Source organism: Balaenoptera borealis (assembly GCF_965194805.1).
Source record: "Balaenoptera borealis genome assembly, chromosome: 3".
In the NCBI taxonomy this organism is placed as follows: domain Eukaryota; kingdom Metazoa; phylum Chordata; class Mammalia; order Artiodactyla; family Balaenopteridae; genus Balaenoptera; species Balaenoptera borealis.
The window spans coordinates 58909060-58927084 of record NC_138866.1 but is presented as its reverse complement, the minus strand read 5'-3'; the positions used below and the strand labels follow the sequence as shown (position 1 = coordinate 58927084).

General features: G+C 38.3%; 1 long non-coding RNA gene across 1 annotated transcript in view; it reads right to left on the bottom strand.

Moving 5' to 3' along the window:
* LOC309625132 overlaps positions 1-13444 on the bottom strand; it is a 359632-nt gene extending 346188 nt beyond the window's left edge. Inside the window, exon 1 of the long non-coding RNA XR_014242340.1 lies at positions 1258-13444. This is a non-coding gene — a long non-coding RNA (uncharacterized lncRNA). The remainder of the gene's footprint in view (positions 1-1257) is intronic.
* Between the last annotated feature and the right edge of the window lie 4581 nt (positions 13445-18025).

The window sequence follows — 18025 nt, the reverse complement described above, 5'->3', positions numbered from 1 at the left end:
TGCCCCGGTCCGGGAGGAGCCCACATGCCGCGGAGCGACTGGGCCCGTGAGCCACAATTACTGAGCCTGCACGTCTGGAGCCTGTGCTCCGCAACAAGAGAGGTTGCGATGGTGAGAGGCCTGCACGCCGCGATGAGGAGTGGCCCCCACTTGCCGCAACTAGAGAAAGCCCTCGCACAGAAACGAAGACCCAACACAGCCATAAATAAATAAATAAATAAATAAAAAATTAAAAAAAAAAGAAAAGAAAAAAGAAAAATGGGCTAAGGATATGAACAAGCATTTTGCACTCACATACCCATACCCACACTCTCTCCACCCCCAGCCAATGAACATATGAAAAGATGTAAAATCTCAGTGCTGATAGAGTGGGGGAAATGGACATTCCTCACTGTTGGTGAAGAGTATAATGGTATAATCCTTTGTGGGTAAGGTAGTACAACCCTTTGTGGCATGTATTTTTAAAATGTCAAAATGTCAATATATTTTAACTTGGCTACTCCATTTCTTGGAATCAATCTCCTAGAAAGGACAGGGAGGCTCACTGCAGCACTGTTTGTAAAAGTAAAAAATTAGAAACAATTTAATCTCTCAATAAGGGAAAAACATAACCATAAAATTTAATAGTATACATACATTAGAAGAATGAGGAAATAGTAATAAAACAAAGCTAAGATTTATTGAGCGCTTACTATGTTCCAGACACAATTGTAAGTGCTTGTTTAAAGGCAGATTTATAAATGTGAACACGGTAATATGTACATGATATATTAAGTGAAAAATGTTTCAGACCAATATGAAAATAGATGTGAGTAAATAAATGCAAGTACAAATATATTATTGTAAAGATCCAGATACTTACATTTCTATATATACCTACATGCAGATATGTAGATAGAGACATATATGCATGTATATAGGAAAACCTGGGAAGGCTATATTCCAAAGTATTAACAGTAGTTAATTCTAGGAATTGGATTAGATGGGGGATGGCTTTATTTCTTATATAATCATAAAATCATGGGACTGTGGGTAATTTTTACTTTTTTTTGCTTTTTAAATAAAAAGTTAAATAAAAACGTGGTGGTGATGCTCCAGGAATAGTAGTGTTCTACTTTATCATAGAAAGTGCAGCTTTATAGTTTTGGTAGAAAAGCTGGGGAGAAGGATACTACTTTCGTGGTGTGGTCACAGAGAACTAGATGTCCCCCTAAGTGGTGAGCCTTTATTCTATCAATAACTTATAACTAAGAATACTTTTTAAAAAAAATAAATTTATTTATTTATTTATTTTTGGTTGTGTTGGGTCTTCGTTTCTGTGCGAGGGCTTTCTCCAGTTGCGGCAAGCGGGGGCCACTCCTCATTGCGGTGCGCGGGCCTCTCACTATCGCGGCCTCTCCTGTTGCTGAGTACAGGTTCCAGACGCGCAGGCTCAGTAGCTGTGGCCCACGGGCCCAGCTGCTCCGCGGCATGTGGGATCTTCCCAGACCAGGGCTCGAACCCATGTCCCCTGCATTGGCAGGCAGACCCTCAACCACTGCGCCACCAGGGAAGCTCAAGAATACTTTTTAAAAATAGATAATAATTAGTCCTCTCATTGAGGTAAGAACCCACTTGAATGGTCAGGACGCTCAAGATGGCTGTTCCCTTGCTCTCTGTACATCCCCTGCCCAGGCAGTGCCTGCTTCACTTAAACCTTACATGCATGACTGACCTTGCTACTTACTTGCCCCAGGCCCCAGCTGGTGATTGTTCTTATCAAAGAGGCAGTGAGGGGCGTGCCCCTCTACTGGTTTCCTTGGTAACTAATGAGCCCAGGTGAAGTCAATTCCCCTGTAACTGGTCATCTTCCCCACCCCACCCCCACCACTTCCGCCGGGAGCGAAGACTACCTCCATGCCCTGCCTGCAGACCACCTTACACTGTGTGTTGTCGCTCCAGGACCTTACTTCAGACATGTAAGCTTCCCCCCATCCATTAAACCACTGACGTCTTTGTTGCTCACTCCAGGCTCTTTCTTTGGTCTTGAAACTGGGCAAGCACAGGCCTTGTAGGCCTGTGGGGTGCAGCCCAACACCACCAGGGAAGAGAAATTTTGGTAGTTACAATAGGGAGTTAAAGCATGGAGAGGTACATTTTGGGAAAGCAGATATGGATGGGATGACAGTTTGTATCATTGTATATGTCACACGGGGGCTCTGGAGGCCCAGGGGATGGGATAAAGCAGGAAAGAGTATAGGTTGTTTGATTCCCCTTGCACATTTGCCTTTGGTTCTTCTATTTGCTGTTTTGTCACAAAATAACTTCCAAACTCTAGATTAACGATATCTGAGTCTGAGTATTAGGTCTGGTTTGGAGGGAACAAACCTTTATTGTCAGTGGTTCGGCTGCCCCTCATCCAGCATCTTTTTTTTTTTTTAATTTTAATTAATTAATTAATTAATTTATGGCTGTATTGGGTCTTCGTTTCTGTGCGAGGGCTTTCTCTAGTTGTGGCAAGCGGGGGCTACTCTTCATCGCGGTGCGCGGGCCTCTCAGTATCGCGGCCTCTCTTGTTGCGGAGCACAGGCTCCAGACACACAGGCTCAGCAATTGTGGCTCACGGGTCCAGTTGCTCCGTGACATGTGGGATCTTCCCAGACCAGGGCTCGAACCCGTGTCCCCTGCATTGGCAGGCAGACTCTCAACCACTGTGCCACCAGGGAAGCCCCAGCGTCTTCTTAATGATTCTCTCCTTTCCATTCTTCTTCCATTGGCATGGAGAAGAGAAGACAGAGTGTGCATGGGAAAAAAAAAGGACCAAGACTATTTTTGAATCACTCGCTGCTACAAAAGTAGTTCAGCAGAAGGACTGGTTGCTTTTAGGATCCCTGTGCCCAGCACACCCCTCTTATTTTTACATGGACATCCCACATCTCTCCAGATTTGTGGGTGACTGTCCTGTGACTTTAGTTCTCTGGTGGCTTCATGAAAAGTCATTAATTTGCTGTCTGTCCAGGTTTCTTCTTGTTGCAAATATGAAAGCTGCAGCTCTGAGACTACAAGTAAGAGATAAGATTTTAAATAATTAGATTATTGAAACAATGCAGGTAAATTGAAGATAAAAATTAAAACGTGGCAGAAATCTAAAGGATAGAAGTTTAGAAAGGATGTGTGAGCAATGTAACTAAGAAAATAGCATCAGCCAAAAACAATCCTACTAGTTTTCCAAAAATGATTTCTAATTATTTATAAATATTTATTGAGCATCTATTAAGTGCAATGTATCTTCTTAAGTGCTTTGCTTACTTTTTAAAATTGAATCTTTTCAGCAACCTTCTGAGTTAGATTCTCTTTTTATTCCTATTATGAGGAAACTGAGGCACAAAAAGTTTGAGTGACTTGCCCAAGGTCATACAACTAATAAATGTTGGAACTGGGACTCTAATTCAGGAGGTCTGAATCCAGAATCTGTCTTCATAATATAAATAAAATGAGGCTATCACTTTTTCTGATATTAAAAGGAACCCAGCTGAACAAAGAAAGAACATGCTGTAAGAAATAGTTCAATAGCAGAAGATACTATAATAGATATGAAAGGAGAAAGATTCTCAGATTGTTGAAAGGAAGAAAAGAAAAGGAAAGCTTGTGAGGATTTTAGAGCATCCTGACCATGGCAGCATGTCTGACCCAGGCAGACACTTCTAAGAGCTGCATGGAACTGTATTTAAGGTTGACAGGAATAAAACCATCCATTTTATCATACTTTTCTTGTATATACCCTCAGACTCATCTCTATTATTCACTGGCAACTCCAGCGTTTGAACTCTGAAAATTACACTAAAAGTACTGAAAAAAGATACTTTTTTATTTTAAATTATATCTTCCTACTGTTTGTAGATATTATGTGCATTACATTGCTAAAGAATCATTCTCTTTGCCTGAGGAACAAGACAGTTTAAAAATAACTTGTGTTGTGATTAGAAAAGTCTTTGTATAAAGATACCTGAAAAAGAGAGTGTGCACAGGCACCTGTATAACACATGACAGGTGACAATTTTCAACTATGCTTGGGGAAACAATTTGTTCTGTATAGAAACAAAGCATAGACAGGAAAAAAAAGCATGACATGTTAGTGTTAGATGTATTTGGCATGTATTTAAATGTATCTGTTCCTAACGAGCTGCATAAATCCTCTAAATATAAAATATATAAAATTTTGGAAATGCATTTGGCCATAGGTCCTCTTTTATGATCTATTAGTGGTGGCGGTGGAGGGGAAAGGAGGCAGACAGGAGTCAGGGAGATAGGATTCCCACTGGAAAAATTTAAACCTCAAGTGTATGAAGATACTCTCCTTCCTGCTGATACTGATTATGCTTAATACAGACAGTGGGGCTTATTTGTAAGTCCCTATGTGCTCTTTACACTGAAAGGGTGGGAGACTACAATATACCCAGTGGAGGCGGATGTGTGGAAATCTTACTGTGAGTCCAACAATTACAGAGAATCCAGGGTATTTTGTAACACCATTATCTCTTTCAAAGTCCAGCCTAGACTTTTAAAATATTTGAATAACACTGGATTGTAGGAAAATAACATCTTGTTGAAGAAAATAACCCTCTCCCATCCAACCTGAAATGGATTAAGGCAGTAGTAACTTTAGTCCGATTCTGAAACAAAATCTGCTTCCCTAACCTTTTTAGTAGACAAGCCAACCACATCATCTGAGATTGGAAAGTCCACTTGGAAGTTTTGCCTTTAAAAATTGTCTTAATATGGAGAGGAAATGGGCCCTCCAGTGACTCTTTGCCCTGGCAGCATGAAGAGGGGTAGGGCGCTGGTGTCCCAGCTGGAGGAGCCACTGGTTACTCAGTGCCTTTTATTTCAACATTAAAACACTATAGAGAAAAGGGTCTGACTTTCCACCTTTTAATATTGCTCAATCATTTCTTTTTACTTCTTGCTTCAGTGAGCACAGTATGTGGTTTTCTGGGGGAATTTATGAAAAAGAAAACCTTTCACTGTTTTATGGATGGATTTTGGAGAAATCTACAGTCGATGCATATTTCTCAATCCCTTCACAACTGTTCTATTCTCTAAATCTTAGTGAGGACATGCTAAAAAATTGCCTCCTAATTTATAATTTAACAAATGACAGAATATTTTGACATTAGCAAATGAAGCAAAATGACATTAGCAAAATGAAATGTTTTATATACCTTCAGTAGTTCAAACCATGAGTACGGCTTTCTATTTTGGCCACTTGTACCGAGCAGATAGTCATAATCAAATAGCAGCGCTGTTTGACACCCAGGCCAGTTTTGTTGAAATTTTCTGGGTAACTGAGATCATTTGGGGTCAGTCTTGTATTTACATTAGAGTGGTTATCTGCTTTCTGTGTTAAGAATGCCCCCCAACCCCGGCCTTTTTTTGTCTTACCCAAAGTCACCTAAACTTTTTTTGAATATCTATTTATAATTTTGAGTCTATTGTCATTTTTGGACTTTAACTTCTTGTTTTCCACTTTTTAAGGGCCAATCTCAGCATTTCACCCGCATCTCCTAAATCATAATGAGTAAAAGATGGCAAGAAACAAGCCAGAGCAGGTGTCAGTGGGCCAGGGAAAGATCCAGTATAGAGATTATTGTCTTATGTTCTGGTAGAAGCCATGCTTCTGGGGTCTGTATCCTCACCCACTTGGATTCTCTGTCACACAGATTCTGATGTAGGGCATATGGTGTCATCTTTCAGCTGGCTTAAAAAAGACTTACACCAAATGTACTCTTTGAGAAATCCTTGAATATAAATTTGTATTAATCCAGGTAATTCTCTAGACCACAAACTTAAAACCCTGTAGGAGATGTGTGTAACAAATATAAATGAGTAAAGTGGGTCATATTAACACTAACATTGCCTTTTAAATCTCTGTGTGAGCATAAAATTCACATACACTATTAAGGTCCACTGGCTGGCTGGGCGTGACTCCCGGTTAATGCTCACCGTTTTCTGGCACTAAGAAAGCTTCACTATATAATAGAGCTCTCTCTTCCAGAGTCCCTGAGAAACCAACCTCCCAGCTGCAGTCCCCGTTTTTAGCTAGGACAAGTCTCATCTTATTTAACCATTCTATCCAGAAGTGGCTGAGTTGAGGAAGTTATTGCCTTCTGTGGTCTCAATTGCCTGTTAGAAAGTAATTTAACCTAAATCCTAGGACCCCTGTGGGACAATCCCAACTGTTTACCATGCCTGTGGACTAAATAAGGTGCTGACTGGCTTCTCCTCACAAGGAGAACTAGTTTTAAGATCTTCACTCACAGGCCTTCACTTAAACTTGAAAATTTCCTATTTGTTATAGCAAGGAAGGCAATTCAATTTGGCTGTTTTAAAATATTATTAAAAAGAGTCTGCTCTTGGATATAGTTCAATTCCTGAATACGGCTGTTGCTGGGAGATTTGACTGAATATGTTGTATCTTGACTTAAGCATATATTGTGAAAACAAGATTTATTTGCAAAACTCTGTGGTATCCATCAGGTGTTACTTCTTTTGTCAAAATTCAAAACCCATAAATCTTTTTTCTTGTCATATAATCAAGTACTTAAGAGGATTGTACAATAACTATCCTTTAAAAAAGTAGGATTTGATATTTAACTACATGTTCGGCAAAATTAATTAATTGGAGGCTTCTGCAGTTCAGGCATGGACAGTTGTCCAAGGAACCTGCAAAGGCTTCATGTTGTAAAATTATTAAAGCACATAATGATTATACCTTTAACCTGTGAGGACATTTTATAGATAGCTCATCATTAATAGGCATTTATTAAGGCAATTAAAAGTACACTCTGCTTTTATAGCTACAAATAAACCTTCCCATTTCCTTTGAAAGCGTATTATTATCCCCTTATGTGGAAGAGTAAATGGAAGCAAAGATTGAGCATTACTAGTAGGTGTGTTTTCTGCTTAGGCTGATTAGCATATTATGAAGGGATTAATAACTGAATAGATGATAATTTTTATATCTATGACTCATGTCCAATAATGATCAATTCTTTACCATTATCAAAATAATGGAATCTTATTTGCAGTAAAAAGATAACTTCTCGGATGGCTTTAAAACATGGTCAACCAATTTCTGATGCTCCTTCGTTAAGAGGATGGATCTTTGTCCTCTTTCCTTGAATCAGGGCTCTGTGACTGCTTGATCAATAGCACTGAAAGTGACACTGTGCTAATCCCTGACCCAGGCTTCTAGAAGCTAGCAGCTCCTACTTCTTGTCTCTTGGGATGCCTATTCTTGGAATCCAGCCACCATGCCATGAGAAAGCCTAAGCAGCCAGTGCAGCAACCCTCAAGGGACATCCAGCGCACAGCTCTAGCTGAACTTCCAGATTATGGCCAGCTCCAACTTGCCAGCCATGAGTGAGCCATCCTGAAAGTGAGTCCTCCAGCCCTCAGGGAGTTGCCGTTGATGATGCTGTGTGGAACACAGATTAGCGATCTCTGCTGATCCCTGCTCAAATTACAGATTTATAAGCAAACGAAATGATTATTGCTGTTTTTAAGCCAGTAAGTTTTGAGGTGATTTTTTACACAACAATAAATAACTGGAACATGCTCTAAGGAAATGGTAATGTTCCTAGCTCCCTTCTCTACCGCACAGCAAAAGCTAGGTACTATTTTAAATCTCAACCCTTGATACTACTGGCTCGTAAAGGAAGGAAGTGAACACACCAGGTTTCCAAGGGAGGCTCCCAGCTCTCACTAAATATTGGTGGAACTGTACTTGTTCTAGGCTGATGCATCACAGACTCATCTAATTTACTGAGCATCTACTAAATTCTAGGCACAGGTGTAGCTCTAATGGAGGCAGCTTTGCTGTTTCTCAGGCTGCTTGAGCTACTAATTCACTTTGGGATACTTGACAAGTTATTCTGTGTTAGAGTCCCATTTCCTCATCTGTAAAATGAGAGGGCTTGGATAAATGTTCTCTCAGGTTCTTTCAGCTCTAATATAATATTATTCATGACTTTAAAACTTTAGCTGCTCCATTTGAAAATCCAAATATTCATTGCCCCTCCCCGAGGACTCCTCCCTTCATTATTTGAATGTTCTTTCCTTTGTAGAGAGTATTTCATTCCTAAGAAGGGTTGAAAGTAAAGCTCACCTGGTCTCTATCTGATGCTTTCCAACTGATGATGATTCTCCAACCTAAATCTAAAGCTGCAAACAAAAAAGGAACTAGAAGCTGAGATGAGGAAGTCCTGATAGGCAAGTCAAAATGGGACCAATAATATTTACCTCATATGTAAAGCCCATAGTTCGGGATCTGAACTTAGCAGATACTCAACAAAAGTTGTTCTTCTTTTTTTTCTTGAGAAGCAACCCAGACTAATTGCTTGAAATGTAAAATTTTGATCATAGAATTTCATAAAATACTTTCTGATTTCTACAAAAGTTTCTGAAATCTTAAATGTCCTACACTAATTGATTGTTATTAAATATATCATATTTCTTCTTGATATGCATGTATGTTTGATAAATACTGGCTGCCTGGTTTCTGATATTGTCAAATTTGCCTTTTTTTTTTTTTGTACATGGATCATCATAGCATCTTTATTTTTAATAGACAGAATTGTAACAACCTCGAGCACCCATCAACAGGCTAATGAATAAACACATTGTGGTATACTCATACAGTGAAACACTACTCAGCAAAACAAAGTAATAAACTATTGATACCCACAAAAATATGAATTACTCTCAAAATAATTACATTGAGTGAAAGAAGCCAGATAAAAGAGTCCTCACTGTGTGAATCCATTTATATAAATTTCTAGAAAAATGCAAACACATCTATAACAATAGAAAGCATATCAGTGGTCACCTGGGGATGTGGAGGGGTGGAATGTGGGGGAAAAAAAGGGGGCTTTATGAATGAGGCATTAAAACACTTTCAAGTGATGTATATGTTCCTTTTCTTGATTGTGTTGGCAGTTCCATGGGTATATGCATATTTCAGAACTTAAATTGTGTTCTTTAAGTATGTGCAGTTTACTGTGTGTCCGTTATATAACAGAGCCATTAAAAAAAAGGCGAAGAACAGACGTTTGTCTCAACAAATAAATGTAGCAAAGAACAGATTGCCTTTTTTTTTTTTGGTTTGTTTAAATAATAAGGAATCACTCAATACAAATGCAAACCAGGATATATGTGATGAATAATTTTTTCTAAGAAAATGTCTGAAAAGATGAGTTGTGGCATGACATTTTATAAAATTCATAAAATGAATTTTCAGTATTTTTTTGTTGGAGAAATTTTTAAGAGTATACTGTTGTTCCTTGCATGTATTAGTTATCTACTGATGTATAACAAATTATCCCAAAACTTAGTGTCTAAAACAACAACAAATATTTATTATCTCACTCAGTTTCTGTGGGTCACAAATTTAGGAGCAACTGAGTTGGATGTTTCTGACTTGAGTCTCTTATGAGATTGTAGATAAGATGTCACCCAGGGCTGCAGCCATCTGAAAGTTTGACTGGGGTTGGGGGGTTTGTCTACAGTGGTTCACACATGTGCTGGCAAGTTGGTGCTGGCTGTTATTAGGAGACATCAATTCCATGCCATACAGATCTCTCCTTAGAGCTACTTCAGTGTTTTATAACATGGCATTTGACTCTCTCCAAGATAGCTCAAGGAGGAAGCCACAATATCTTTTATGACCTAGCCTTGTAAGTCAAACTCTGCCACTTCTACAGCATCTTATTAGTCATACAGGTCAGTCCTATTCAATTTGGGAGGGGACCACCCAAGTGCTAGAGTACTAGGAACTGAGAATCATGTGGACTATCTTGGGTGATGGTTACCATGTCAAGGTTTTTGCTTTGGCTCTTTTATCACTATGCACATTTTCTATGGACAAACCCATCCATATCCATAGTTTCACATGCCACCTTTAAGGCCATTACTCTCAAATATATAAGTAAGCCTTGATTTCTCTTCTGCTCTTCAGACCCCAATGCATAATACCTATTTGAAATTCATCTTATCCTACTGCTATTTACTGAGTAGGCACTAGGAACCAGGCCTTAGACTACCCTGGGTAAAGAAGACAGACCTCCTGCCCTCATGGAGGTTGAAATTTAGTGAAGCAGGAGGAAAATAAATAAATGAAGAAAGAAAATTTGTACAGCTTGTAGTAAGTATGATAAAAAATATACTGCTGTGATAATAATAATGGGAGTGTGTGATGGGAGAGGAGAGGGTTAGCTATTTTAGATGCAGTGGAAAACAAGAACTCTTTTTTTTTTTTTTTTACTGTGAATATCTGACAGGCAAAGACTTTTTTAAAAAAAAAATCTATTTATTTATTTATTTATTTTTGGCTGTGTTGGGTCTTCGTTTCTGTGCGAGGGCCTTCTCTAGTTGCGGCAAGCGGGGGCCACCTTCATCGCGGTGTGCGGGCCTCTCACTATCGCGGCCTCTCTTGTTGCGGAGCACAGGCTCCAGACGCGCAGGCTCAGTAACTGTGGCTCATGGGCCTAGTTGCTCCGCGGCATGTGGGATCTTCCCAGACCAGGGCTCAAACCCGTGTCCCCTGCATTGGCAGGCAGACTCTCAACCACTGCGCCACCAGGGAAGCCCAACAAGAACTCTTTGAAGAAATGACATTTAAGCTGAGACTGGAGGGATAAGATGTGAAAGATGGGGGAAGAAACTGTTTCAGTCACTGAGAACAGCAAGTGGAAAGGCCTGAGGAAAGGAAGAGCATGGCATGATCTAAAAAATGTCAGAATAATTGTGGCTGGAGCAGTATGAGTGAGAGAGAGAATGGCTTCCAGTCTTATGGTATATGTAATGTAACAAGTCCATATGTAAAATCATTATTCTCATCTCCCACTCCAAATTGCTGTTTCTCTAATGCTTCCTGCATCACTGAATAGCAGCAGTTGTTATGAGTTGTAGGATTTGGAGTTGCCAAGCCTGTTTGAAGCCTGGCTCTACAGCTCACTAGCAAAGATATCTTGGAAGTGTTATTTACTTTTTCTGATCTCCAGTGTCCTCACCTTTAAAGTGGGAACATTGTTGAGGATTAAATTGTCTGGAAACTGGTTGTATTTGAAACATGGTGGCTATGATTATTTTCTTTTTTGAGATTTGTGGTTTTAAATTTATTTTATTTTATTAAAAAATTTTTAAATTTAATTTTATTTATTTTTTTATACAGCAGGTTCTTATTAGTCATCAATTTTATACACATCAGTGTATACATGTCAATCCCAATCACCCAATTCATCACACCACCACCCCCAACCCCTGCCACTTTTCCCCCTTGGTCTCCATACGTTTGTTCTCTACATCTGTGTTTCAATTTCTGCCCTGAAAACCAGTTCATCTGTACCATTTTTCTAGGTTCCACATATATGCGTTAATATACAATATTTGTTTTTCTCTTTCTGACTTACTTCATTCTATATGACAGTCTTTAGATTCATCCACATCTCAACAAATGACCCAATTTCTTTCCTTTTTATGGCTGAGTAATATTCCACTGTATATATGTACGACATCTTCTTTATCCATTCATCTGTCGATGGGCATTTAGGTTGCTTCCATGACCTGGCTATTGTAAATAGTGTTGCAGTGAACATTGGGGTGCATGTGTCTTTTTGAATTATGGTTTTCTCTGGGTATATGCCTGGTAGTGGGATTGCTGGATCATATGGTAATTCTATTTTTAGTTTTTTAAGGAACCTCCATACTGTTCTCCATAGTGGCTGTATCAATTTACATTCCCACCAACAGTGCAAGAGGGTTCCCTTTTCTCCACACCATCTCCAGCATTTGTTGTTTGTAGATTTTCTGATGATGCCCATTCTTACTGGTGTGAGGTGATACCTCATAGTAGTTTTTTTTTTTTATAGAATTTTTTAAAAAAATTAATTAATTTATTTTTGGCTGTGTTGGGTCTTCGTTTCTGTGCGAGGGCTTTCTCGCACAGAGAGAGCAGGTGAGCAGGGGGCACTCTTCATCGTGGTGTGCGGGCCTCTCACTGTGGCGGCCTCTCCCGTTGCGGAGCACGGGCTCCAGACGTGCAGGCTCAGTAGCTGTGGCTCACGGGTTTAGTTGCTGTGTGGCATGTGGGATCCTCCCAGACTAGGGCTCGAACCTGTGTCCCCTGCATTGGCAGGCAGATTCTCAACCACTGCGCCACCAGGGAAGCCCCCTCATAGTAGTTTTGATTTGCATTTCTCTAATAATTAGTGATGTTGAGCAGCTTTTCATGTGCTTCTTGGCCATCTGTATATCTTCTTTGGAGAAATGTCTATTTAGGTCTTCTGCCCATTTTTGGATTGGGTTGTTTGTTTTCTTAATATTGAGCTGCATGAGCTGTCTATATATTTTGGAGATTAATCCTTTGTACGTTGATTCATTTGCAAATATTTTCTCCCATTCTGAGAGTTGTCTTTTTGTCTTGTTTATAGTTTCCTTTGCTGTGCAAAAGCTTTGAAGTTTCATTAGGTCTCATTTGTTTATTTTTGCTTTTATTTCCATTACTCTAGGAGGTGGATCAAAAAAGATCTTGCTGTGCTTTATGTCAAAGAGTGTTCTTCCTATGTTTTCCTCTAAGAGTTTTATAGTGTCTGGTCTTACCTTTAGGTTTCTAATCCATTTTGAGTTTTTTTTTGGGTATGCTGTTAGGGAGTGTTCTAATTTCATTCTTTTACATGTAGTTGTCCAGTTTTCCCAGCACCACTTATTGAGGAGACTGTCTTTTCTCCATTGTATATCCTTGCCTCCTTTGTCATAGATTAGTTGACCATAGGTGCGTGGGTTTATCTCTGGGCTTTCTATCCTGTTCCATTGATCCATGTTTCTGTTTTTGTGCCAATACCATACTGTCTTGATTACTGTAGCTTTATAGTATAGTCTGAAGTCAGGGAGTCAGATTCTTCCAGCTCCGTTTTTTTCCCTCAAGACTGCTTTGGCTATTTGGGGTCTTTTGTGTCTCCATACAAATTTTAAGATTTTTTGTTCTAGTTCCGTAAAAAATGCCATTGGTAATTTGATAGGGATTGCATTGAATCTGTAGATTGCTTTGGGTAGTATAGTCATTTTCACAATGTTGATTCTTCCAATCCAAGAACATGGTATATCTGTCCATCTGTTGATATCATCTTTAATTTCTTTCATCAGTGTCTTATAGTTTTCTGCATATAGGTCTTTTGTCTCCCTAGGTAGGTTTATCCCTAGGTATTTTATTCTTTTTGTTGCAATGGTAAATGAGAGTGTTTACTTAATTTCTCTTTCAGATTTTTCATCATTAGTGTATAGGAATGCAAGAGATTTCTGTTCATTAATTTTGTATCTTGCAACTTTGCCAAATTCATTGATTAGCTCTAGTAGTTTTCTGGTGGAATCTTTAGGGTTCTCTATGTATAGTATCATGTCATCTGCAAACAGTGACAGTATTACTTCTTCTTTTCCAATTTGTGTTCCTTTTATTTCATTTTCTTCTCTGATTGCCGTGGCTAGGGCTTCCAAAACTATATTAAATAATAGTGATGAGAGTGGACATCCTTGCCTTGTTCTTGTACTTAGAGGAAATGCTTTCAGTTTTTCACCATTGAGAATGATGTTTGCTGTGGGTTTGTGGTATATGGCCTTTATTATGTTGAGGTAAGTTCCCTCTATGCCCACCTTCTGGAGAGTTTTTATCATAAATCGGTGTTGAATTTTGTCAAAAGCTTTTTCTGCATCTATTGAGATGATCATACGGTTTTTATTCTTCAATTTGTTAATATGGTGTATCACATTGATTGATTTGCGTATAGTGAAGAATCCTTGCATCCCTGGGATAAATCCCACTTGATCATGGTGTATGATCCTTTTAATGTGTTGTTGGATTCTGTTTGCTACTATTTTGTTGAGGATTTTTGCATGTATATTCATCAGTGATATTGGTCTGTAATTTTCTTTTCTTGTAGTATCTTTGTCTGGTTTTGGTATCAGGGTGATGGTGGCCTCATAGAATGAGTTTGGGAGTGTTCCTTCCTCTGCAATTTTTTGGAAGAGTTTGAGAAGGATGGGTGTTAGCTCTTCTCTAAATGTTTGGTAGAATTCACCTGTGAAGCCATCTGGTCCTGGACTTTTGTTTGTTGGAAGATTTTTAATCACAGTTTCAATTTCATTACTTGTGATTGGTCTGTTCATATTTTCTATTTCTTCCTGGTTCAGTCTTGGAAGGTTATACCTTTCTAAGAATTTGTCCATTTCTTCCAGGTTGTCCATTTTATTGGCATAGAGTTGCTTGTAGTAATCTCTTAGGATGCTTTGTATTTCTGCAGTGTCTGTTGTAACTTCTCCTTTTTCATTTCTAATTTTATTGATTTGAGTCCTCTCCCTCTTTTTCTTGATGAGTCTGGCTAATGTTTCATCAATTTTGTTTATCTTCTCAAAGAACCAGCTTTTAGCTTTATTGATCTTTGCTATTGTTTTCTTTTGTTCTATTTCATTTATTTCTGCTCTGATCTTTATGATTTCTTTCCTTCTGCTAACTTTGGGTTTTGTTTGTTCTTCTTTCTCTAGTTCCTTTAGGTGTAAGGTTAGATTGTTTATTTGAGATTTTTCTTGTTTCTTGAGATAGGCTTGTATAGCTATAAACTTCCCTCTTAGAACTGCTTTTGCTGCATCCCATAGGTTTTGGATCGTCGTGTTTTCATTGTTATTTGTCTCTAGGTATTTTTTGATTTCCTCTCTGATTTCTTCAGTGATCTCTTGGTTATTTAGTAACGTATTGTTTAGCCTCCATGTGTTTGTTTTTTTACGTATTTTTCCCTGTAATTCATTTCTAATCTCATTGCGTTGTTGTCAGAAAAGATGCTTGATATGATTTCAGTTTTCTTAAATTTACTGAGGCTTGATTTGTGACCCAAGATGTGATCTATCCTGGAGAATGTTCCGTGCACACTTGAGAAGAAAGTGTAATCTGCTGTTTTTGGATGGAATGTCCTATAAATATCAATTAAATCTATCTGGTCTGTTGTCTCACTTAAAGCTTATGTTTCCTTATTTGTTTTCTGTTTGGATGATCTGTCCATTGGTGTAAGTGAGGTGTTAAAGTCCCCCACTATTATTATAAGTGTTACTGTCGACTTCCCCTTTTATAGCTGTTAGCAGTTGCCTTATGTATTGAGGTGCTCCTATGTTGAATGCATATATATTTATAATTTTTATATCTTCTTCTTGGATTGATTCCTTGATCATTATGTAGTGTCCTTCCTTGTCTCTTGTAACATTCTTTATTTTAAAGTCTGTTTTATTTGATATGAGTATTGCTACTCCAGCTGTCTTTTGATTTCCATTTGCATGGAATATCTTTTTCTATCCCCTCACTTTCAGTCTGTATGTGTCTCTAGGTCTGAAGTCAGTCTCTTGTAGACAGCATATATATGGGTCTTGTTTTTATATCCATTCAGCAAGCCTGTGTCTTTTGGTTGGAGCATTTAATCCATTCACGTTTAAGGTAATTTTTGATATGTATGTTTTATGACCATTTTCTTAATTGTTTTGGGTTTGTTTTTGTAGGTCCTTTTCTTCTCTTGTGTTTCCCAGTTAGAGAATTTCCTTTAGCATTTGTTGTAGAGCTGGTTTGGTCGTGCTGAATTCTCTTAGCTTTTGCTTGTCTGTAAAGCTTTGGATTTCTCCATCGAATCTGAATGAGATCATTGCTGGGTAGAGTAATCTTGGTTGTAGGTTCTTCCCTTTCATCACTTTAAGTATACCATGCCACTCCCTTCTGGCTTGTAGAATTTCTGCTGAGAAATAACACACACAAGGGAGTTCCCTTGTGTGTTATTTGTCATTTTTCCCTTGCTGCTTTCAGTAATTTTTCTTTTCTTTAATTTTTGCCAATTTGATTACTATGTGTCTCGTCATGTTTCTCCTTGGGTTTATCCTGCCTGGGACTCTCTACACTTCCTGGACTTGGGTGGTTATTTCCTTTCCCATGTTAGGGAAGTTTTCTACTATAATCTCTTCACATATTTTCTCTGGTCCTTTCTCTCTCTCTTCTCCTTCTGGGACCCCTATAATGTGAATGTTGTTGCGTTTAATGTTGTCCCAGAGGTCTCTTATGCTGTCTTCATTTCTTTTCATTCTTTAGTCTGTTCTGCAGCAGTGAATTCCACCATTCTGTCTTCCAGGTCACTTATCCGTTCTTCTGCCTCAGTTTTTCTGCTATTGATTCCTTCTAGTGTAGTTTTCATTTCAGTTACTCTATTGTTCATCTTTGTGTGTTTGTTCTTTAATTCTTCTAGGTCTTTGTTAAACATTTCTTGTATCTTCTCGATCTTTGCCTCCATTCTTTTCCGAGGTCCTGGATCATCTTCACTATCATTATTCTGAATTCTTTTTCTGGAAGGTTGCCTATCTCCACTTCATTTAGTTGTTTTTCTGGGGTTTTATCTTGTTCCTTCATGTGGTACATAGCCCTCTGCCTTTTCATCTTTTCTATCTTTCTGTGAATGTGGTTTTTGGTCCACAGGCTGCAGGATTGTAGTTCTTCTTGCTTCTGCTGTCTGCCCTCTGGTGGATGAGACAATCTAAGAGGCTTATGCGAGTTTCCTGATGGTGATTATTTTCTTTTAATAGTGAAAATGGGCCCTCTGAGGTATCCCTATCTCATGTTTCTTATCTTACTTCTAAATGAACTATCCAAATCCTATTTCCATGGCCAGCAATGGAATACAGATCTCATGCAGTGTAGGGCTCTCAAACTACAGGGCAAAATAATTTACAGGTTGAGTCACATACTAAAACAGGGTTTAAAACATGGGGAAAGTTTTTGAGAGAAAGAAAAGTTTTCCTTTCTCCCCAAATTGGCTAAGGAGTCTGTAGTCTTTGAATTAGCTAGGTTAAGTATGACTAGCCTTTAAGTATAAGTTCAAAGTCCTTTTTATAAGTCCAAACTTCCCCTAACCAGCAGATACTAAGTCCAGACACCTAAGTCTAATATTTCTTTTTCGTTATGTATTATTTAGGATGCCAGCTCCCGAAAATTTCCGTAAATGACTGATTTAATGGGGGCACTACATGTTATCCCCATCTCTTGGAGGCTTAGAATTGTGATAAATAGCTAAGGCTCTATGAGAATCTGTTTAATGGTGTTTAACTCAGTATTTCCAAACATATTTGACAGTAGAAATTCCTCCTACCCTGAAACACATATTAAAACCTCCCCCCACTTTGGGAAACTCCACTTCAGGCTAATTTCTCATTCTCCTGATTTGCATATCCCTGTGTCTTTATTCCAAGTGTCCTCAGCTCTGGTAAAGTAGCATCAATTTCCCCATCCTAGTTTTTTCTTAATTCTACCTGATTGTCTTATTCCCACACGTTCTACTCCCTGCCCTTTCTTGTCACTGCCAGTGATGTCTTTGTTCATGTCCTTTCTGGCCTCCAGATTTAATGGTAACATTTAATTTTTTTTCATTTTTATGAAATGTGGTTCATTCTCTAACCCTTTATTTTCTGGGTTATTAGATATGTACTTTTGTCATACTTCTTTTTTAATTGAGATATAATTGACTTATAATATTCTATTAGTTTCAGGTGTACAACATAATGATTTGCTAATTGTATATATTGTGAAATGATCACCATAATAAGTCTAGTTAATATCTGTCACCACACATAGTTACAATTTTTTTTCCTTATGATGTGAACTTTTAAGATCTATTGTATTAGCAACTTTCAAATATATAGTAGGGTATTAACTGTAGTCACCATGCTGTACATTACATTACCATGATGCACTTATTTTATAGCTGGAAGTCTGTATCTTTTGACACCCTTCACCTATTTTACCCACGCCCTACCTCTGCCTCTGAACCATCAGTCTGTACTCTGTATCTATGATTTATTTATTTACCACATATAAATGAGGTCATATGGTATTTGTCTGACTTATTTAACTTAGCATAATGGCTTCACGTTCCATCCATGTTATCACAAATAGCAAAATTTCCTTCTTTTTTTTATG